The sequence below is a fragment of the Anomaloglossus baeobatrachus genome, chromosome 2 (genome assembly GCF_048569485.1).
Source record: "Anomaloglossus baeobatrachus isolate aAnoBae1 chromosome 2, aAnoBae1.hap1, whole genome shotgun sequence".
NCBI classification, from domain to species: Eukaryota; Metazoa; Chordata; class Amphibia; order Anura; family Aromobatidae; genus Anomaloglossus; species Anomaloglossus baeobatrachus.
The window spans coordinates 521,028,021-521,051,778 of NC_134354.1; positions in this window are offsets into that span (position 1 = coordinate 521,028,021).

Genomic DNA, 23,758 nt, shown 5'->3' on the forward strand with positions numbered 1-23,758 from the left:
TAAACACGTATGCATCTACCTATAGTCCGTGTCCGTTTGGTGTTTTTATTTCTAGTGATGTCGGCTATTCTTTCTATTTTTGTGTATGTCGGTCAATCTCCCTGAGTCCGTCGGTCGGTCTCTCTGTCTCTCTGTCGGTCTCTCTGTCTGTCTGTCCCTCTCTCACAGTCTGTCGGTCAGTTTCCACCCCTCTCTCATACTTACCGTTCCCCGATCTCCGGCGCAGCGCTGCACGGCATTCACACTGCTGCGGCGGCTTTTACTATTTTGAAAAAGCCGGCCGCTCATTAAACAATCTCCTATTCCCTGCTTTCCCCGCCCACCGGCGCCTATGATTGGTTGCAGTGAGACACGCCCCCACACTGAGTGACAGGTGCCTCACTGCACGCAATCACAGCAGCCGGTGGGCGTGTTTATACTGTGCAGTAAAATAAATAAATAAATAATTAAAAAAAAACGGCGTGCGGTCCCCCCCAATTTCAATACCAGCCAGATAAAGCCATAAGGCTGAAGGCTGGTATTCTCAGGATGGGGAGCTCCATGTTATGGGGAGCCCCCCACCCTAACAATATCAGTCAGCAGCCGCCCAGAATTGTCGCATACATTATATGCGACAGTTCTGGGGCTGTACCCGGCTCTTCCCGATTTGCCCTGGTGCTTTGGGTAATAAGGAGTTATTGGCAGCCCATAGCTGCCAATATGTCCTAGATTAATCATGTCAGGCGTCTATCAGACACCCTCCATGATTAATCTGTAAATTACAGTAAATAAACACACACACCCCAGAAAAAATCCTTTATTAGAAATAAAAAACACACACATATACCCTGGTTCAACAATTTAATCAGCCCGAAAAAGCCCTCCATGTCCGGCGTCATCCAGGATGGTCCAGCGTCGCATCCAGCTCTGCTGCATGGAGGTGACAGGAGCTGCAGAATACACCGCCGCTCCGGTCACCTCCACGCAGCTAATGAAGACAGCCGTGCGATCAGCTGAGCTGTCACTGAGGTTACCCGCTGTCACTGGATCCAGCGGTGGCCGCGGGTAACCTCAGTGACAGCAGCTGATCGCTATACTCATCTCATTAGCTGCATGGAGGTGACCGGAGCGGCGGTGTATTCTGCAGCTCCTGTCACCTCCATGCAGCAGAACTAGATGCGACGCTGGACCATCCTGGATAACGCCGGACATGGAGGGCTTTTTCGGGCTGATTAAATTGTTGAACCAGGGTATATATGTGTGTTTTTTATTTCTAATAAAGGATTTTTCTGGGGTGTGTTTATTTACTGTAATTTACAGATTAATCATGGAGGGTGTCTCATAGACGCCTGACATGATTAATCTAGGACTTATTGGCAACTATGGGCTGCCAATAACTCCTTATTACCCCGATTTGCCAAAGCACCAGGGCAAATCGGGAAGAGCCGGGTACAGCCCCAGAACTGTCGCATATAATGTATGCGACAATTCTGGGCGGCTGCTGACTGATATTGTTAGGGTGGGGGGCTCCCCATAACGTGGAGCTCCCCATCCTGAGAATACCAGCCTTCAGCCGTATGGCTTTATCTGGATGGTATTGAAATTGGGGGGGACCGCACGCCGTTTTTTTTTAATTATTTATTTATTTATTTTACTGCACAGTATAGACACGCCCACCGGCTGCTGTGATTGGGTGCAGTGTGACACCTGTCACTCAGCGTGGGGGCGTGTCTCACTGCAACCAATCATAGGCGCCGGTGGGCGGGGAAAGCAGGGAATAGGAGATTGTTTAATGAGCGGCCGGCTTTTTCAAAATAGTAAAAGCCGCCGCAGCAGTGTGAATGCCGTGCAGCGCCGCGCCGGGGATCGAGGAACGGTGAGTATGAGAGAGGGGGGGAAACTTTAGTCACTCGGGGGATTAGCGGTCACTGGTGAATCCTTCACAGGTGACCGCTAATCAGTACTCGACACAGACAGAGCCGCGGTATGAGGATGAAGTCGGGTGAAGTTCACCCGAGTTCATTCTCATCGCGCAACTCTGTCTGCTGTCAGCCGACATTTATAAAACAACATTGTGCATCACACACACGGACATTACACACGGACATTACACGTACACATACACGTTAATTCCACACGCACACACGGACGTTCTGCACACAAACACGGCTAGCATACGCAATTCACACAGGTGCCACACGGACCATAAAAACGGACACAAAAACGGGACACGGACCCGAAAAACGGCCCGTAACACACGTGCGTGTTTTTCACGGACGTGTGAAGGGGGCCTTAGGGAGGCAGTCCAGCAGGCACACCACTGCTTTATTTATTGGCTTTGAGAGTTCTGAAGACAGCCAATAATCTCCTATATGTATTTATCATTTTGATATAGTTTGCATTAGATAAAGTAGCACATTACTAAATTAGAAGATGCAATTAGGGATCATCTGTACTTGCTCCTATCAAACTGTGTCCTTTAGAAATGCTCATACTCTTGAGGAAGATGTCAGCAAATTGCATGTATGTGACTGGACAAGGTATGATCCTAGAGCTCCTCATACCTACTGTATCTATGCGATAATATGCCTAAAGTGTTCTGACATTTTGGGAAAGGCAGGTGTCATTTGAAGAGTGACAGATGCATTTTTTTATTCTTGATTATTCCTTCCAGGATAATAAGTTTCTTCTGTCCTTCTAGTGACACAAGTCATTTGAACAATAAAAAAAGATTTATAGTGGCTTATTTCAACTGAATTCAGAGACATATTAACCCATGGTCAGGCCCCTAGGCTTTAAGGTGTTTTTGGCACCCTCCATAACTTCAATCTAATGCCCCATAATAGCTGAAGATTTTCCTTTTCACATGATGACACTGTAAAAGTGAGAGTAAAGAAATTATTAAATCATTCATACTAATTAAATGCTTTCTTCACCCTACATGATGTTTCTAGAAGAGCCCTGCATTTAAATAGAATCTGTCGGAAGGATCAACCCTCCTCCTAAGCGATCTACTGTATATTGGCATGGAGGTCATAGAGCATTGAATAAAATGATACTCATATCTTCGATCCAATGTCATATTCCAGAGAAATCCACATTTTATTAATATGTAAATATACTGTTAATAACTATTTCAAGGACATAGTTCTCCCTGTGAATCTGCCTCCAAAGCTTATTTAAAATAAAAGAGGGCATTACCAGTGTGAGACTTGTAATAACTGACACTTTGCTCTCATCATCTGCCATAGTTATATAGTGAGATAACACTACAGATACTAACACTATATGGCAGAACTGAACTTTGTGTCACTACATACATCTGTGCAGCTGCAGTTCCCCTCTCATAGTGCTGTCGGAACTGCTGCAGAGCAATACCTGACAATTAACACTTCTACAGCTTCAACTTCCATCTTCCAGCATTCAGTGTGGGGAAGAGGGTCAGTGCAGCTGAGGAAACTTCACACAACAAGAACACAACTGTGTTTGTAATGAGACAATGCTCAACTCTGCTGTCTTGTGTTGTAATCATGCATAGCTCTGCAGAAAAGGAGGGTTGAATCTTCTAACAGATTCTCTTAAAGGGAACTAGTCACACCATTTATCCCTTCTAAGGCTAAGTTCACACTTCCGTTGTTTTCAATCCGTCAGGTCCGTCAGCAACGGATCAGTTGTTTTTTAGATGTCAACTGATGCAACTGATGTGTTTTTCACAGGATTCCTTTCACAGGAATCCTGTGAAAAACGGATCAGTTGCGTCCATCACATCCGCTGTGCGTCCGTTTTTTGACGGATCAGTCATGATCCGTTTGTGTTTGGGACAGCCCAGTGGGCGTGCCAAACATGCTGGGCATAATCAGTAGAGCATGACGGAATCCAGTGCTGGATTCCGTCGTAAGACGGATTACGACGGAATCCAGCACCATAGACATACATTGCAAGTGTGACGGATGGCGACGGATTCCTGTGCGGCGCGTTGTTTTCGACGGCCTGAAAAGCGTTACATTCTGCGTTGCTCCCCGCCCGGCGGTCAGTCAAAAAACGATGGACCGCGACACAGCAGACGCAACATCAACGCAGGGTCATCAGTCGCAATCTGCCACTAATGCAAGTCTATGGGACACAACGGAATCCGCTAAACGGATTCCGGTGTTTACCATAGCAGCGGACTTCGACTGATACATTTTAGCGGAAATGTGAACTTAGCCTAAGCTGCCCACATTATCATATATGTTATGTAACATGCATCTCCAAAATGTCTACAATTAAAAGAACACTTTGCAAATGTTTGGCTTTAGAAAGACCTGTGGATGTATGTCACATAACTTATATGGCAATGGGGATAGATTAATAAAGATAAATTACATGATAACTTGTCTTTTAAAAGTGAAAATATCTAATTTGTACCACCAGGGCACCAGTGTCAGGATTCTATAGTAGCACAGGGTACCATGGAGCACTGGATTGCTAAACATAGCTTAACCCCTTCACGACCGGCTGATTTTGCACTTTCCGTTTTTTTATTCGCCACCCTTCTTCCAAGAGCCATAACGTTTGTATTTTTCCGTCAATATAGTCTTGTGAGGGCTCGTTTTCTGTGGAATAAGTTGTACTTTTAAATGAAGTCATGTTTTGTACCATATAGTGTACTGGAAAATGGCAAAAAGATTCCAAATGCGGAAAAGTAGCAAAAAAAGTGCGATTGCACAATAGTTTTTGAGATATTTTATTCATTGTGTTCACTATGTGGTAAAACTGATGTGTTGGTGTGATGTCTCAGGTCGATGCAAGTTTGTAGACACCAAATATGTATAGATTTACTTTTAGCTAAGGGGTTAAAAAAAATCTGAAGTTTATTCAAAAAAAGTGGTGTACATTTTGCGCCATTTTCCACGACCTAAAGTGTTTTCATTTTTTGGGACCTATGATTCAGTGATGGTTTCTTTTTTTGCATCTCAAACTGATGTTTTTAATGGTACCATTTTTGCGCAGATGCTACGTTTTGATCACCTGTTATTAAATTTTGCGCAAAATTTGTGGCGACCAAAAAACATGATTTTGGCGTTTGTAATTTTTTTGCCACTACGCCATTTACCGGTCAGATTAATTGATTTTATATTTTTGATAGATCGGGTATTTCTGAACGCGGCGATTCCAAACGTATATTTTTTATTTTTGAGCACTATGGGCAGATGATGAAAGATTGGATCACATTACTGTATATGACATAACCACATAATGGTGCTGTAGAAGAGCAGAAAGACTGTGGACTGTGTCAGCTTTTAATCACACCAGTATGTGTGGAAGGATTGTGGACAATTCTATATTATCAGGTCCAGGGAGGGAGTGGAGCCGGTATAACCGGAGGAAAATATGATAGTTCCTAACCACCGCTGGATGTGTGTTCTGTGTGAAGGGTCCTGCACAGTGACTGTGCAGGACCCTTCACACGGAACACACGTCCAGCGGTGGTTAGGAACTATCATATTTTCCTGACACAGTCCACAGTCTTTCTGCTCTCCTACAGCACCATTATGTGGTTATGTCATATACAGTAATGTGATCCAATACACGCTGTCTTATTGAAGACGTTATATACATAGGTTCTTGGACACCCCCCCTTTTCACTACTGCATGTAGTCCTAGTACCTGCAACAGTGCTCCTGCTGCAGTGTACTTCTATCACCTGATAGTACCAATAAAGTTACAGTGAAAGTCATATGAGAGACTCTCTACAGTATCTAATTACCGGCCTAACAGTCGAATGTTTCCATTTTACCTATAATTACGTGATAAAAGTCCATGTTGACGAAGGCCTGTGGCTGAAACGTCAATTGTTTTTTGGACCAAGCACATGCATGTAATGAATGCTGAACAAATCTGATCAATAAAAAGAAATTTGCATACTAATTACCGTATAATTGCCTTTTTGGGAGTTGTAGTGTGCCGGGGTTATCTTTCCTCTATATATTTTTACCTCAGAGCACCTATCTTTCAGTGACGCAGAGCTTCTCCTTCATTATGGGAAGATTATAGCTGGGTTTAAGGGCCTCATCTACACTGAGCATTATGTCCCCTGAAGAGTCACATAAAACGAAACGCTTCGGGACGCAGATAGGGTCAACATAGGGGTCCAGCATTATACATCTACCTGTGGACCGTCCTTGTCAGGACGGGAGCTCGAGATAACAGATAGATCTGTTGTTTTCTCCAGGAGATATTAGGGACAGATAGGCTTGGACGCGGTGAGATCATTCCTTGTTTTTGTTTTCCTGTGTGTCTGACCACTGTCAGCACCTAATGGGATATACAGTATATATATATATATATATATATATATATATATATATATTTATATTTATTTAGGTTTATTATGTTGGTTTTGCTGTGGTTTTTTTTACCTAGGACCACTGTCCAGTGCCTGACAGCAAATGTAAATGTGTTGTTTTTTATCTTTTTGTGTTTTTTTCTCGTGTTTTTTTGTATGACTATCTGTGACTGTTGTAGTGGCTCCATCTAAAAAATAATATATTGCCTTGAGTGATGTATTGGGCAGTTTATATATATATATATATATATATATACACCGGCCCATCTAACTAGAATGGGAGCCCTGGCAGCTTTTTGATAATATTGCAATTTAAGAGAAGAAACACTTTTTCTTTCTTTTTTAAATTATCTATATTTAATAAAGCTTTAAATTTTATGATGCTTAATTGAATTAATATTTATATTTGGTATTACTGTTATAATAATCTGTTAAAGATGTACAAAAATAAATAGATTGGTAGATAGATAGATACATTTTACAGTTATCAACTAAATAATTAAAAGAAAAAAACGTTTTGTCCCCCCCATTTTTGATGACCAGGAAAGGTAAAGCAGACAGCTGGTATCTGATATTATCAGGCTGGGAAGGCCCATGGTTGTTAGGTCATTTCCAGCCAAAAATAACTAGCACACAGCCACCCCTGAAGTGGCGCATAACATTACATGTGCCAGTTCTCGCGATTCGCCTTGGGTCTTCACAATTGCCCTGGTGCGTTGGCAATCGTGATAATGGTTATGAGGTTGATGTTAGCTGGGTAGTGCCTATCTATCCATTTATCTATCTATCTATCTATCTCTATAATCTTTGCACATCTTTATTACATAAAAATCTTTTATTTCTTGAATGAATTTAATTCTGGTCTGTGTCACATGGACTGCATTCCAGTGGCCGACATATAGCCGATGCAGCTGGTGCAAATGCACCAGGGCCCAGAGAAAAGGTGGCCTTGCAACCAGGGTCTGACTGGTCTGGTGGGACAGTAGGGGAAACTACAATGTCCCAGAGTCCTTGGTGGGCCCCCATGCTGGATATAGAGAGGGCCAACCGTCGGAAACCACGTAGTTAGAATGGGCCTATGCATCATCAAACGCCGCTGCTATGCACCACACAGTGACATCAGAATGCAGCGCATAGCAGAGATGTTTAATGGCCACCGACCTATCAAAGGTTGAACATGTCAGTGAGCGGCCTCTGATATGCTGGCAGCAATTAAACATCACTGCTATGTGCCTGGAGCTGCTGTCAGCACACGGTGCATAGCAGTGACTCTTAATGGCCCTCATTGCTTACCACACCACGCTGTGCTGCGGAGGTGGCAATGACAGACTGGAGGCAGAGACTGAATGCACATTATGGAACAATGTGACAGAGAGCAGCATGGGGTGAGTGGACCACATGGAAAAAGGGGGCACAGTATTTAGAAGTGAAGAAACAGTATGAAGAAGAGGGGAATAGTATGGAGACATAAGAACTTGGGGGGACAGTATGGATAAGTGGAAGTATATGAAGGACAGTATGGATAAGTGGGAGCATAGGGGGCCAGTATGAATAAGTGGGAGCATAGGAGAGACAGTATGCATAAGTGAGAGCATAGGGGGGACAGTATGAATAAGTGGTAGTATATGAAGGACAGTATGGACAAGTGGGAGCATAAGGGGACAATAAGGATAAATGGGAGCTTAGGGGGACAGTATGGATAAGTGGCAGGATAGGATGGACAGTATGGATAAGTGGGAGCATAGGGGGGACAGTATGGATAAGTGGAACCATGGGGGACATTATGGATAAGTGGGAGCATAGAGGGCAGTATGGACAAGTGGGAGTGTAGGAGGGACAGTATAGATAAGTGGGAGCATAGGGGAACAATAAGGATAAGTGGGAGCATAGGGTGACAGTATGGAAAGTGGGAGCATAGGGGAACAATAAGGATAAGTAGGAGCATGGGGGACAGTATGAATAAGTGGAAGCATAGGAGGGATAGTATGGATAAGTGTTGAGCATAGGGGGGACAGTATGGATAAGTGAAAGCATAGGGGGGACAGGATGGATAAGTGGGAGTATATGAGGGACAATATGGATAAGTGGGAGCATAGGGGGACAATAAGGATAAGCGGGAGAATAGGTACAGTGTGGATAAGTGAGAGCATATGGGGACAGTATGGTTAAGTGGGAGCATAGGGGGACAATATGGATAAGTTAGAGCATATGAGGGACAGTATGCATAAATGAGAGAGTAGGGGGCAATATGGATAAGTGGGAGCATAGGGGGGCAGTATGGATAAGTGGGATTATGGGAGACAGTATGAATAAGTGGGAGCATAGTGGGGCAGTATAGATAAGAGGGAGTGTAGGGGGATTGTATGGAGATATGGGAGGGTAGGGTGGATAGTATACAGAAGTAGGGGAAATTTATGTTGAAATGGGACAATGGGGGACAGTATGGAGAGGTAAATCTGATGTTTTCTGGAGGTGTGGAATCAACACAGATTTATATTAGTATATGTGTAAACATAGTTACCATACATGTGAACACAGACACTACACGTTGAGGAAACACGGACATATGGTGGAGGCCTAAGGAAAACTGACTTACATACAGTTAGGTCCAGAAATATTTGGACAGTGACACAATTTTCGCGAGTTGGGCTCTGCATGCCACCACATTGGATTTGAAATGAAATCTCTACAACAGAATTCAAGTGCAGATTGTAACGTTTAATTTGAAGGTTTGAACAAAAATATCTGATAGAAAGTGTAGGAATTGTACACATTTCTTTACAAACACTCCACATTTTAGGAGGTCAAAAGTAATTGGACAAATAAACCAAACCCAAACAAAATATTTTTATTTTCAATATTTTGTTGCGAATCCTTTGGAGGCAATCACTGCCTTAAGTCTGGAACCCATGGACATCACCAAACGCTGGGTTTCCTCCTTCTTAATGCTTTGCCAGGCCTTTACAGCCGCAGCCTTCAGGTTTAGCTTGTTTGTGGGTCTTTCCGTCTTAAGTCTGGATTTGACCAAGTGAAATGCATGCTCAATTGGGTTAAGATCTGGTGATTGACTTGGCCATTGCAGAATGTTCCACTTTTTTGCACTCATGAACTCCTGGGTAGCTTTGGCTGTATGCTTGGGGTCATTGTCCATCTGTACTATGAAGCGCCGTCTGATCAACTTTGCGGCATTTGGCTGAATCTGGGCTGAAAGTATATCCCGGTACACTTCAGAATTCATCCGGCTACTCTTGTCTGCTGTTATGTCATCAATAAACACAAGTGACCCAGTGCCATTGAAAGCCATGCATGCCCATGCCATCACGTTGCCTCCACCATGTTTTACAGAGGATGTGGTGTGCCTTGGATCATGTGCCGTTCCCTTTCTTCTCCAAACTTTTTTCTTCCCATCATTCTGGTACAGGTTGATCTTTGTCTCATCTGTCCATAGAATACTTTTCCAGAACTGAGCTGGCTTCATGAGGTGTTTTTCAGCAAATTTAACTCTGGCCTGTCTGTTTTTGGAATTGATGAATGGTTTGCATCTAGATGTGAACCCTTTGTATTTACTTTCATGGAGTCTTCTCTTTACTGTTGACTTAGAGACAGATACACCTACTTCACTGAGAGTGTTCTGGACTTCAGTTGATGTTGTGAACGGGTTCTTCTTCACCAAAGAAAGTATGCGGCGATCATCCACCACTGTTGTCATCCGTGGACGCCCAGGCCTTTATGAGTTCCCAAGCTCACCAGTCAATTCCTTTTTTCTCAGACAGAATGTACCCGACTGTTGATTTTGCTACTCCAAGCATGTCTGCTATCTCTCTGATGGATTTTTTCTTTTTTTTCAGCCTCAGGATGTTCTGCTTCACCTCAATTGAGAGTTCCTTAGACCGCATGTTGTCTGGTCACAGCAACAGCTTCCAAATGCAAAACCACACACCTGTAATCAACCCCAGACCTTTTAACTACTTCATTGATTACAGGTTAACGAGGGAGACGCCTTCAGAGTTAATTGCAGCCCTTAGAGTCCCTTGTCCAATTACTTTTGGTCCCTTGAAAAAGAGGAGGCTATGCATTACAGAGCTATGATTCCTAAACCCTTTCTCCGATTTGGATGTGAAAACCCTCATATTGCAGCTGGGAGTGTGCACTTTCAGCACATATTATATATATAATTGTATTTCTGAACATGTTTTTGTAAACAGCTAAAATAACAAAACTTGTGTCACTGTCCAAATATTTCTGGACCTAACTGTATATGGCACAGCATTGTGTTGAGCATCACTGCCTTTATGAGAATTAGAGATCTCATCTATTAAATACAACTATATCCACTTGAGAAAGACTAAACAGATTGTGTTGTATTGTCTCAGCTTTTTTACAATGTGGAAAGACTTTATAAACTAGAATGCCTGAAGTGTAATATATACTTCTAGCATAACACAATAGTTTGCACTCAAACTATCTTCCATCTGTGTTGGAATACATGGTATGTTGTAAAATAAAAAACCCTCTTCATGCCAATAGGACTGACTGGCGGAGCTATTTCTCTCTGCCTATTTACAGATAATTAAGGGACTTGCTAATAAAAGTCTTATTTTTCTCCAGGTACATGATCCAGATTGCCTGAAGCTCTATGTTAACAATATGGCCACAGAGAAAGTTTACTCATATGAAGTTACTGTTAGAGGCTGTTTAATTATATTATGTAAATGCAATTGTCCACGGGGTTAGAAAGTGCACGTGTCCACACTTGTGATGAAAGCTACACTGACATCTCTGCATGTGCTGATATAACGGCTAATGATGAGGCCATGGGTGATGCACTTTCTTAGCCTCTATGACAACATACATTAGAAAGTGTCATATGTTTATTCATGAAAAAAATAAATAGTCAAACTAGTAAATGTCAGAGTGAAGAAATCAAAGGCTTATAGAAAACTAAAGGGTGCTTTACACGCTGCAACATCGCTACCAATATATTGTCAGGGTCACGTCGTTAGTGACACACATCCGGCGCCGGTAGCGACATCGCAGCATGTGACACCAAGGAGCGATGATCAACGATCGCAAAATCATTCAAAAATGGCGATCATTGACACGTCACTCCTTTCCTTAATATCGCTGCTGCCACAGGTACGATGTTGTTCGTTATTCCTGCGGCAGCACACATCTCTATGTGTAACACCGCAGGAACGACAAACTTCTCCTTACCTGCATCCACCGGCAATGAGGAAGGAAGGAGGTGGGCGGGATGTTACATTCCGCTCATCTCCGCCCCTCCGCTTCTATTGGCTGGCCGCTTAGTGACACCGCAGTGACGTCGCTATGACACCGAACGCACCTCCCCCTTAAAGGAGGGATTGTTCGGCGGTCACAGCGACGTCGCTGACAATGTATGTGCATGTGATGCTGCCGTAGCGATAATGTTCGCTACGGCAGCGATCACAAATGTCGCACAAGCAACGGGGGCGGGTGCTATCGCGCTCGACATCGCTAGCAATCGCTAGCGATGTCGCAGCGTATAAAGCACCCTTAAGTTTCAGTTAGCATATCCCCATTTGGATGTTTCTCTTGTCACATAAATGCTGAATTATAGTCATATATTGCGAATCTAAATATGTCACAGTGTCATAAACATGTAATTTACATAGCAGTGCCATTAGGTCCTTGGGATAGAGGGTGGGAATGAGAAAGAGATTATTCTGTATGTCTTAGTGATCGTAAAAGGGAAAAATTGTACTAACTTTTCAATAAAAAATCCAAAAAGAGGACATTTTACCCCTGCAAAACATCAAAAAAGTTCAATAAATATATTAGGTCTGTAAAAGTCAGGAAAAACAAAATAAAGGAAAGTCCTTATTTTTTACATCATTATATGTGCAGCTATAGAACAATTAAGAAAATAGCATTTCAGCTCACCTGATAAAGTGCAGGGCAGCTCCATGGGCAATCCAAAAGTAGAAATAATACCAGCACAAATCCGTAAAAAAAAGTTTTCAATTTTATTCAATGCAAAAAGGCATCCAAACAAGAAGGTAGGCGGATAAAAACTATAAACTGATGCAAAACAGGTACAGGTAACGCGTTTCTGGCCCTTAGTCTCAACCTTTCTACTTTTGTATAGAGCAATTCAGATGTAGAATAAGGCAAAGAAATATATGAAAAAAATTATACACTAGTAAATAAAAATTGTTCAATGGAGGATCTCATTCTAGTCGATTTTTCTGAAATTTACGATTCCATGCAAATTTGACCACTTTGTGAATCAATTAACGAGAATCACAAAACTTTGGTGCTCATTTCCCGCTCAATAGGGCCTCTTTCATCCATTGAACATCTATCTGTCTCTTCACTATAGGCATGGATTTCTGGCCACAACCAGGCCTCGATTGTCACTGTGCATCATAGGGTTGTGTCATCATGATGTCACAACATGTACATCAACTTTGTAAAGAGAAAAGACCCTGGATGACTGGTAAAGGCTGAAAGTTTGGCCTATTGTAAAGAACAGGTAAATGAGGTGCATAATGGCTGAAAGAAGTGGCCATGAGGAACTGACAGCGGGCAACAAGCAGGGTATGTCGGGAGCGGTAAAGTGAGGTTTTCTATTTTTCCCATCTAATGTTTATTATTTGGGATGATCAAATACCTCAAATATTCGGCTTCGCGAATATCCGACGAATAGGTCGCCGCTATGCGAATATTCGATGCGCAATGTAAGTCTATGGGAAGCCCGAATAGTTCCGAATAGTTGTTATTCGGGTTTCCCATAGACTTACATTGCTCATCGAATATTCACGAATAGTCGAATAGCAGCGACCTATTTGGCAAATATTCACGAAGCCAAATATTTGAGGTATTCAAATACCGATAATGATATTCGGTAATGGTATCAAAGCGATATCATCCCTATTTATTATGCTCTGGGTTCTGAGGAGACCCCAGTACACAATAAGGAACATTAAAGATTTGGGAAACAATTTCATTGCCAATTAAAACTCCAGTTCAAGGTGACTTTCAAAATTGTTGCACGTCTAGTCATCACTTTAAAAAAAAAAAGTTATATATGACATAAAAATAATCCTTTTAGATTCTGATTTAGTAACATACGACCAGTTTTACATTTTAGGTGACAATTTTATAGATTATACAGATTACAATCAAACATTTATCTTTGAACAGTTTGATAAAGACACTTATCTGAAGTTTTCTGAGAAGTTAACTGTGGATTTTGAACAGGTTTACATTCTTAATGAACCAAAGCGCTGACCAATGGGCCAGTCATACCCTGCCATCCTCACACCATCTGCTTCTTTCATGGACATTGCTAATCAGGCGTGTGTGAGAATTCAGGGCTTTATTACCCAATCCATCATGTCCTTTGTTTCCGAGTGATATGACTTTCCGAGTACAATTACGTGATGGTGCTGCAGGGTTACGGAAATCAGATTTCACTAGGCTAATTGTGGAGAGATCAAATTGTAGGTGAAGAAACATATTTACATATTTTTATCTCTCAACATAAAATGACATCATAAACATTTTTGGTATAAATATTATCTTATGTAAACAGATGGCTGCTGGGAGGGAAAAACAGTGATTTGGGATATAATGGCTTTATGTTAAAAATCACAGTCATTACAGCAGCTGGTAGAAGACAGTAAAAAAAATCATTGTTTTTCTTCTCACTTTGCTTGGTTTTGGATCATTAGCTAAAGATATTTTATTCCATCGGAGAAAGAATGGGCATAATTCAGAGAAATCATAATTAACTACTTCTGCTGGAGTTAATGATATGTTTATTTAGAAACATTTCCATTTCTTCAACACGGAAACAATGTATTGAGACTCCTGCTCTGCAATGTGATCATCTCTCAATGACACCTTCCTCATCCAGTTTTTTTTCCTCAAGTGATCTATTATGTCACTTTTATGTACTTTCCCACACAGACAAAAAAATGTGTTGACTTTGCTTCCACCTTTCTTGGTTCTTTGGTGCTTCAAATCTAATTTCACTTACTTGTCTAGAATTAATGAAATTCACCTGGCTATAAAGCATCCTTAACCATAAGGAGTCCCATTAGGAAGATTGCAGAAGAAAGTAAAAACTTGTCTATTTCATGAGTCATTTAAAAATTAAATATCATGTTGTACCTTGGAAGAACTGGACAATGTAAAAGCAGGGTGGTTGAAAGATGAACAGCTATAATTAAAAATGATGAACTAGTGTGCATGTGTGAAAATCTATTAAATTGTGCATCAACATGTATGGGAAATGGTATGAAAGAGATATGGCATCACAAATTAGATAGATAGCTAGATAGATAGATAGATGATAGATAGATAGATGATAGATAGATAGATGATAGATAGATAGATAGATAGATGATAGATAGATAGATGATAGATAGATAGATAGATAGATGATAGATAGATAGATAGATAGATAGATAGATAGATGTTTGATCCTAGCTGCAAATAAAAATTGTAGCCTTTTAGCCTGGGAGACTCATGATGTTAGGTTAGGATTAGAGATGTGCGAACCCATAGATATTCGGTTTCAGGGGGCCCAAGTCAGAGACCAGACTTAAACTTGAACGTCTGCCCATAACCTGATCCCCATATAAGTATAGGGAACTAAACATTGTGCTTTAAAATGGTGGTAGAAAGGGTTAGGGGGATTTGAGCAGAAACATTATACTTACTGTGTCTCCTGCGCAGCTGTAACACTACTTCCAGATCCGCTCATTAACCCTCATACATATTCCCTGCTCCCCCCACCCACTGGCAGTCTCATCATCTGTGTTTGGTTGCAGTCAGGTTGCGCCCTCATCCTGTGTGACAGCATCTGTGATTGATTGGTTGAGTACATATAGTGTAAAAATAAATATATAAATAAATGGCGTGTGGTCCCACCAATTTTGATACCCAGCCATGATAAAGCTGACAGCTGGGGGTTGGTATTCTCTGTCTGGGGAGGCCCATAGATATTAGGCCCTGCAGCCTAAAAATAGAAGTATGCAGCCACCCAGAATTGTCGCTTCCATTAAATGCGACAATCATGACACTTTACCCGAATGCTCTGGTGTGGTGACAATTGGGGCAATATTAGGGGTTAATGACAGCTCACAGCTGCCACTAAGCCTTAGATTAGTAATGAAAGGCGTCTATGACACCCCCCACTACTAATACTGTAAGTGAAAAGAGTTAAACACAAACTCCGAAAAAATCCTTTATTTGAAATAAAATACAAAATTATCTCTCTTTTTCTCCAATTTATTAACCCTAAACACCCAGTGACAATATAATCCACACAAGGCCCCATAACAGTCCCAGCTGTGCTACATACTGAAGTCATAGCACATGGGCACAGAACATGAACTAATGCTGTGGCTTCAGGCAGAGACTGACTGAGCCGCAACTGTGAGCGGCGACGTCACTCAGTTTATCTGTGGTCCCAGCTGAATGTACGCACGGTACCCCACTTGTGTTCACAGGAAAACTGACCTCAGGTGACCTCATTAAATTCAGTGACCTCACCTCAGGTGAACTGAGATCAATCAGACCTGCATCTCCTGGCAGAACCGTGTTTTTTTTGCCAAGAGATGCATATATGGTGCTGAAATTTATACACCAAATTCCTGCATCAAATCTACATCTTCTGGCAAAAAATGCAGCAAAATGTGATGCAGTTTTGATGCAATATTTGCCAGGAGATGCAGATTTAATGCTGAAATTTATACACCAAGTTCCTGCACCAAATTTATATCTTCTGGCTAAAAAATGCATTTAAATGTGGTACAGTTTTGATCAAATATTTCAATGTTTTTTTTCCAGAAAATGCAGACTTGGTGCAGGAATTTGGTATATAAATTTCAGCACCAAAACTGCATCTCCTGGCTAAAAACCACATCAAAACCATAATGTGTTTTGATGCTATTTTTGCCAGGACATACAGATTTGGCACAGGAATTTTGTGTACACATTTCAGCACCAAATCAGCATTTCTTTGCAAAGAAAAAATGCACAAAATGGTTTTGACAACGTTTCTGTGCATTTTTCTGCAAGGAGATGCAATTTTGGTGCAGAAATGACAGCACCAGATTTCTGCACCAAATTTGCATCTTAGGGGTACTTTGCACACTACGACATCGCAAGCCGATGGTAGCGATGCCGAGCGCGATAGTCCCCGCCGCCGTCGCAGCTGTGATATCTTGTGATAGCTGCCGTAGCGAACATTATCGCTACGGCAGTTTCACATGCACTTACCTGCCCTGTGACAGCGCTCTGGCCGGCGAACCGCCTCCTTCCTAAGGGGGCGGGTCGTTCGGCATCACAGTGATGTCACACGGCAGGCGGACAATAGAAGCAGAGGGGCGGAGATGAGCGGGATGTAAACATCCCGCCCACCTCCTTCCTCATTACAGCCGGGATGCAGGTAAGGCGATGCTCCTCACTCCTGCGGCTTCATACACAGCGATGTGTGCTTCCGCAGGAACGAGGAACAACATCGTACCTGTCACTGCAGCGACATTATGGAAATGCCCGACACTACACCGATCATACAATTTCAACACTTTTGCGCTCGTTAATCGTATTAAAAAGGATTCACATACTCCGATGTCGACAACGACTCCGGATGTGCGTCACTTTCGATTTGACCCCACCGACATCGCAGCTGCGATGTCGTAGTGTGCAAAGTACCCCTTAGGCTCTTGTTCTATGATATCAAAGAGATTTTCTTTAACTGCTACATATAATTAATACATAGAAGTTGAAATACTTTGAAGCATTAGTAGTTTTGCAAGTATGAAGATGAAGCATATTTTTTATGACAATTTTATGATATTTATTTCATCTTGTAAAATTGTCCAACAGTAATCTGCAAGCATTGATGGATTCCATTTCCTTGATATCTTTCTCCATAGCCACAATATCTTGGTGCAATCTCTCACCATAGTCACTCACTTCTGTCCCAAAGTTTGGTGTAAAAAAGTCTAGGTGCAAATTTAAGAAATTAATCTTTTAAGGACATGTTGCAGACAAGATCCTTATATGTTTTGAGGAGATATTCAACCTACTTTTCATAGTTATATGCTCTTGAGTCTAAAAAAAATAATTTACCACTAATGCAAATGCTACCGATGCAGCCTTTTGCTTACCCTGCAAAATATGGAGAAACTCCTCATATTGAAAAAGCTTACGAATCTGACATCCAATAATGACTCTTCCTTTATCGTTCCATCACTCAACCTAGGAAATTTATCAATGAGATACGTGAAAGCTTTTGCAATTTTATCCATTGCCTTTACAAATTTCTTCATTAGGCCCAATTTCAAATGCAATGGTGGTATTAAGATCTTATGTGGGTCAACAAGTGCTGGATGCAGGATATTTTTACTCCCTGGCTGAAGTGAATGTTGGAGAGGCCATTCTATTTAATTGTAGTGATATTCTCTTGAATGACTTTCCCATTCACTCAGAAAGCAGTAGTACTTTGTGTATCCACCTGGAGAACAAGTAAGAAGAAAACCACTTTTAAGTCAGCTTAGAGGGGCCATAAATGTTAGTCATAGTTGAGGCACTCAACAACTGTTTCATGTTGTCATATATTTATTTTATGTGGACTACAAGCAAAACTGGAATTGAAGGTGGTGCATTGCCATTATGCAACAAGACTGCTTTCAGGCTTATTTTGGATGAATCAACAAAGAACTTCCATTCCTCTGGATTAGGACTTAACTTCTGAGCTTCCATTAAACTGATCATGTTGTTGTATGCAACAAAATTGCCCTCCATGAAGAAATTTTAGAAAAAATCTTTATCATGGTCTTGAAAACAAAAAATCTGAACATCGCCCACTAGCAGATTCCATTGTTGTAGCCTTGAACCTGAGAGTTTAGCCTTATACCAGCATCACACAGGACGATCTATCGTGCAATCTCACGAGCGATCGTACCCGGCCCCATTGTTTTGCAATTAGTTGCCCGTGTCGCACAAAGTCGTTAGCCCCCCGTCACACGCAATTACGTCCCTGACGACCTTGCTGTGGGCAGCGAACATCCTCTTCCTGAAGGGGGATGGACGTTTGGCGTCACAGCAACGTCACACAGCTGCCGGCCAATAGAAGCGGAGGGGCGGAATTAGCGGGACGTAACATCCCACCCACCTTCTTCCTTACGCATTGCCGGCGGGATGCAGGTAAGCTGTGTTTGTCGTTCCCGGGGGGGCACACGGAGCGATGTGTGCTGCCTCAGGAACGATAAACTACCGGTGCACAGAAGGAGGGCCGACATTTTGAAAATGAGCGACGGGTCAACTAGCAACGATAAGGTGAGTATTTTTGCTCGTTCACAGTCATTCGGAGGTGTCAGACGGTACGATATGTCATGCGATGCTGGATGTGCGTCACTAATGACGTGACCCCGCCGACATATCGCCCGATATATCGTAGCGTGTGACGCCGGCATTACTCTGGAGCAGATCGAAATCTTCAACAAGATCTTTCAATTCACTTTGTGTTTTAAGGTGGGGATCAGTTGAGGTTTCTGACAGAAAATCTGGGTTGTGGAAGATGCTTCATGTCATCAAGTGCCCTTTCTTCCTCACTTGACTCCACTGAAAATGTTGATTGTGCTTTAGAACTGTATGTGGTACTGGATGTATTGCAGATGGAATGTTTGGATACTGTAAAGTCCACTTCTTGTCCCTTGACTCTACCTTCCTAATGAAGGGCACCATTTAGAAATAGCAATTTTTAGTGTGATCAGTTGGCTCTCGCCAGATCATTGGGACTGCAAAGATAGATTGCCTCTTCCCATGCAACCACTGGGTAAGATGTGAAGCACATCTATTGCAGCATATGTGTGAAGCCCAACTCTTGTCCTAATCTTCTATTCTGCAGCAAAAATGGTGGTCAAGTTTTGCCTTTGTGACGCAAAAGTGACTTTTACGTATATGTAGCAAAATCTATCTGCTTTATTAATGCGAGAACGAGGCATATCTAAAAAAAACCATATAGAAACATGTCCAATATGCTAAAAACTTAAGCTAAGAAATCCTAAAACTATATACCTTACACAGAAGCATTTAGAAAAGTAGGTTATGCAACTCTAATTAGGATTATGACATCGGAGCTGAATTGGCATTTTTTGATTGGTCACACTACAATGACAGAGCAACAAAGGCTCAATAGACTAAATAGATGATGTACTGTAATAGACTAGCTACTAACAATGCAATAATGATGATGCAATTTTTCTATAAGCCTGAATGAAAGGTGTCATAAATAATCTCAACCTCCTCCTTTCAGCACCATAAGATTTGTGTTCAGCTGTTTTTGTCGTTGAACCAATTTGGCTGTAGAACAACTACTGAGATAATGAGTTTATTAGGGATGATCGAATACTTCAAATATTCGACAGCGCCCATATTTGCCAAATAGGTCGCCGCTATTCGACTATTTGCGAATATTCGATGCGCAATGTAAGTCTATGGGAAACTCGAATAGTTGCCGAATAGCAACTATTCGGGCTTCCCATAGACTTACATTGCGCATCGAATATTCGCATAGCGGCAACCTATTCGTCGGATATTCACGAAGCCGAATATTTGTGATATTCGATCATCCCTAGAATTTATCCCATAGATAGATAGATAGATAGAGAAAAAATGGAACAGCACACTAAACCAAACAAAGGTAGGTACAGTGCCACCCAAAGAAATATCCAATTGTAAGGTATAAGAAGCAGGGAGCACTCCAAATAATGCAAAATGTGAATTTTATTTACTACTAAAATTTACATGAATTCAAAGAATATTGCAAAACCTTTTGTGATGACTTCACGGATATGTTATGTATGCAGGCATTCAAAGTTCAAAGCTAAGTTAAAAGAGCTTAGACTATTCATAGTCTGGTTTCTCAGATTTACTTCATTATAAAAATGCATTTATGCATAAATGTAGTTGAATGGTGTAGAATACAGAAAAGCAAATTGGAAACTGCCTGTCAATTAATGGATCGGTGGTGCTTATTTCACCATGTCCATCGTGTTCTGAAAGAAATCGATTGATTTTATAGAGACTGAATTTCATGTGCCTGTGTTTCCAATCTGACTTGGAAAAAAAGAATTTTTAACACCACAGAAAATGTAATCAACTTCTGATGACACATTCAACTTTTTTGTCTGCATCTCAAATATGGACATTTTATCTGTTTTAGAAAAAGAATACATTAGAGCAATAATAGCATGAGATAAGAAAAACGTCTAATACATTCAGTCTTCTCCATATCCCCTGTTGCTTGAAGATTTCAGCTAATTAGGAAGTAGTTGCTCTCATGGCAAATCTTAGAAATTGGTTTACCCGGAATATCAAATAGTGATAAAATGCCTGCTTCTTCAGGCACCCATTTATTATTAAAACTCCTTTCTAAATTTTTTTTTTCTTTCAAAGATCTTTCAAGACATTCGGCTAAAAATATCCTACACAAATATTTCACATAAAAATAATGAAGAGTGTCACAAAGCTCTGGTGTAAAGGCGGTAAAGTCAGAAATGAAGATGTTGCTCAAAGAGCATACTGTACATACATAATGCAGGAATGGAAGTATTTCTCAAAGGGACCCAGAACTGCCTTGAAAAGAAACAGATATATTGTAGTGTTATACAACGAGCATTACATCCCTGCAAAGTTCAGCTTCATTTCCTCGCTTTGCTCTGTCACTTCCCGACTGTCACTCTTAATGTATTAGTTGTAATATATTCTCATGTAGGATATATTTAATACAAAGAATTAGAAAACGATAAGGATCATATAAAATGCTCAAAATCATCTGGTGGTGATGTCCACAATGAAACATTAGTTGTTTATATATCCTGAGTCATATTGCAAAGGATTGTTGAAAATCCACTTGTGACTTTTAGGATCGCTACTTCCAATAGGTGGCGCTGTGCTAGAGTTTGTCTCCTTTACTGGAGAGACAATTTGAATATTTCCCAGAGGGGCATTGCAGCTATAAGTCCCCTTACCTTGCAGCCAGACTGGCTTGCAAAGTCTCCTTAAGGAGAATAGTGTTCCCCCGTGGTCCCCACATAGCTTTCTCATGAGCCAGATCAGACACCCCCCATACTTTGCACTGACGAGGGGCAAGCACCCCGAAACACCGTGTCTGCAAATTGGGATTCTGATCTGGCTTATATATCCTGAGTCATATTGCAAAGGATTGTTGAAAATCCACTTGTGACATTTAGGATCGCTACTTCCAATAGGTGGCGCTGTGCTAGAGTTTGTCTCCTTTACTGGAGAGACAATTTGAATATTTCCCAGAGGGGCATTGCAGCTATAAGTCCCCTTACCTGGCAGCCAGACTGGCTTGCAAAGTCTCCTTAAGGAGAATAGTGTTCCCCCGTGGTCCCCACATAGCTTTCTCATGAGCAAGATCAGACACCCCCATACTTTGCACTGACGAGGGGCAAGCACCCCGAAACACCGTGTCTGCAAATTGGGATTCTGATCTGGCTTATATATCCTGAGTCATATTGCAAAGGATTGTTGAAAATCCACTTGTGACTTTTAGGATCGCTACTTCCAATAGGTGGCGCTGTGCTAGAGTTTGTCTCCTTTACTGGAGAGACAATTTGAATATTTCCCAGAGGGGCATTGCAGCTATAAGTCCCCTTACCTGGCAGCCAGACTGGCTTGCAAAGTCTCCTTAAGGAGAATAGTGTTCCCCCGTGGTCCCCACATAGCTTTCTCATGAGCCAGATCAGACACCCCCATACTTTGCACTGACGAGGGGCAAGCACCCCGAAACACCGTGTCTGCAAATTGGGATTCTGATCTGGCTTATATATCCTGAGTCATATTGCAAAGGATTGTTGAAAATCCACTTGTGACTTTTAGGATCGCTACTTCCAATAGGTGGCGCTGTGCTAGAGTTTGTCTCCTTTACTGGAGAGACAATTTGAATATTTCCCAGAGGGGCATTGCAGCTATAAGTCCCCTTACCTGGCAGCCAGACTGGCTTGCAAAGTCTCCTTAAGGAGAATAGTGTTCCCCCGTGGTCCCCACATAGCTTTCTCATGAGCCAGATCAGACACCCCCCATACTTTGCACTGACGAGGGGCAAGCACCCCGAAACACCGTGTCTGCAAATTGGGATTCTGATCTGGCTTATATATCCTGAGTCATATTGCAAAGGATTGTTGAAAATCCACTTGTGACATTTAGGATCGCTACTTCCAATAGGTGGCGCTGTGCTAGAGTTTGTCTCCTTTACTGGAGAGACAATTTGAATATTTCCCAGAGGGGCATTGCAGCTATAAGTCCCCTTACCTGGCAGCCAGACTGGCTTGCAAAGTCTCCTTAAGGAGAATAGTGTTCCCCCGTGGTCCCCACATAGCTTTCTCATGAGCAAGATCAGACACCCCCATACTTTGCACTGACGAGGGGCAAGCACCCCGAAACACCGTGTCTGCAAATTGGGATTCTGATCTGGCTTATATATCCTGAGTCATATTGCAAAGGATTGTTGAAAATCCACTTGTGACTTTTAGGATCGCTACTTCCAATAGGTGGCGCTGTGCTAGAGTTTGTCTCCTTTACTGGAGAGACAATTTGAATATTTCCCAGAGGGGCATTGCAGCTATAAGTCCCCTTACCTGGCAGCCAGACTGGCTTGCAAAGTCTCCTTAAGGAGAATAGTGTTCCCCCGTGGTCCCCACATAGCTTTCTCATGAGCCAGATCAGACACCCCCATACTTTGCACTGACGAGGGGCAAGCACCCCGAAACACCGTGTCTGCAAATTGGGATTCTGATCTGGCTTATATATCCTGAGTCATATTGCAAAGGATTGTTGAAAATCCACTTGTGACTTTTAGGATCGCTACTTCCAATAGGTGGCGCTGTGCTAGAGTTTGTCTCCTTTACTGGAGAGACAATTTGAATATTTCCCAGAGGGGCATTGCAGCTATAAGTCCCCTTACCTGGCAGCCAGACTGGCTTGCAAAGTCTCCTTAAGGAGAATAGTGTTCCCCCGTGGTCCCCACATAGCTTTCTCATGAGCCAGATCAGACACCCCCCATACTTTGCACTGACGAGGGGCAAGCACCCCGAAACACCGTGTCTGCAAATTGGGATTCTGATCTGGCTTATATATCCTGAGTCATATTGCAAAGGATTGTTGAAAATCCACTTGTGACTTTTAGGATCGCTACTTCCAATAGGTGGCGCTGTGCTAGAGTTTGTCTCCTTTACTGGAGAGACAATTTGAATATTTCCCAGAGGGGCATTGCAGCTATAAGTCCCCTTACCTGGCAGCCAGACTGGCTTGCAAAGTCTCCTTAAGGAGAATAGTGTTCCCCCGTGGTCCCCACATAGCTTTCTCATGAGCCAGATCAGACACCCCCATACTTTGCACTGACGAGGGGCAAGCACCCCGAAACAC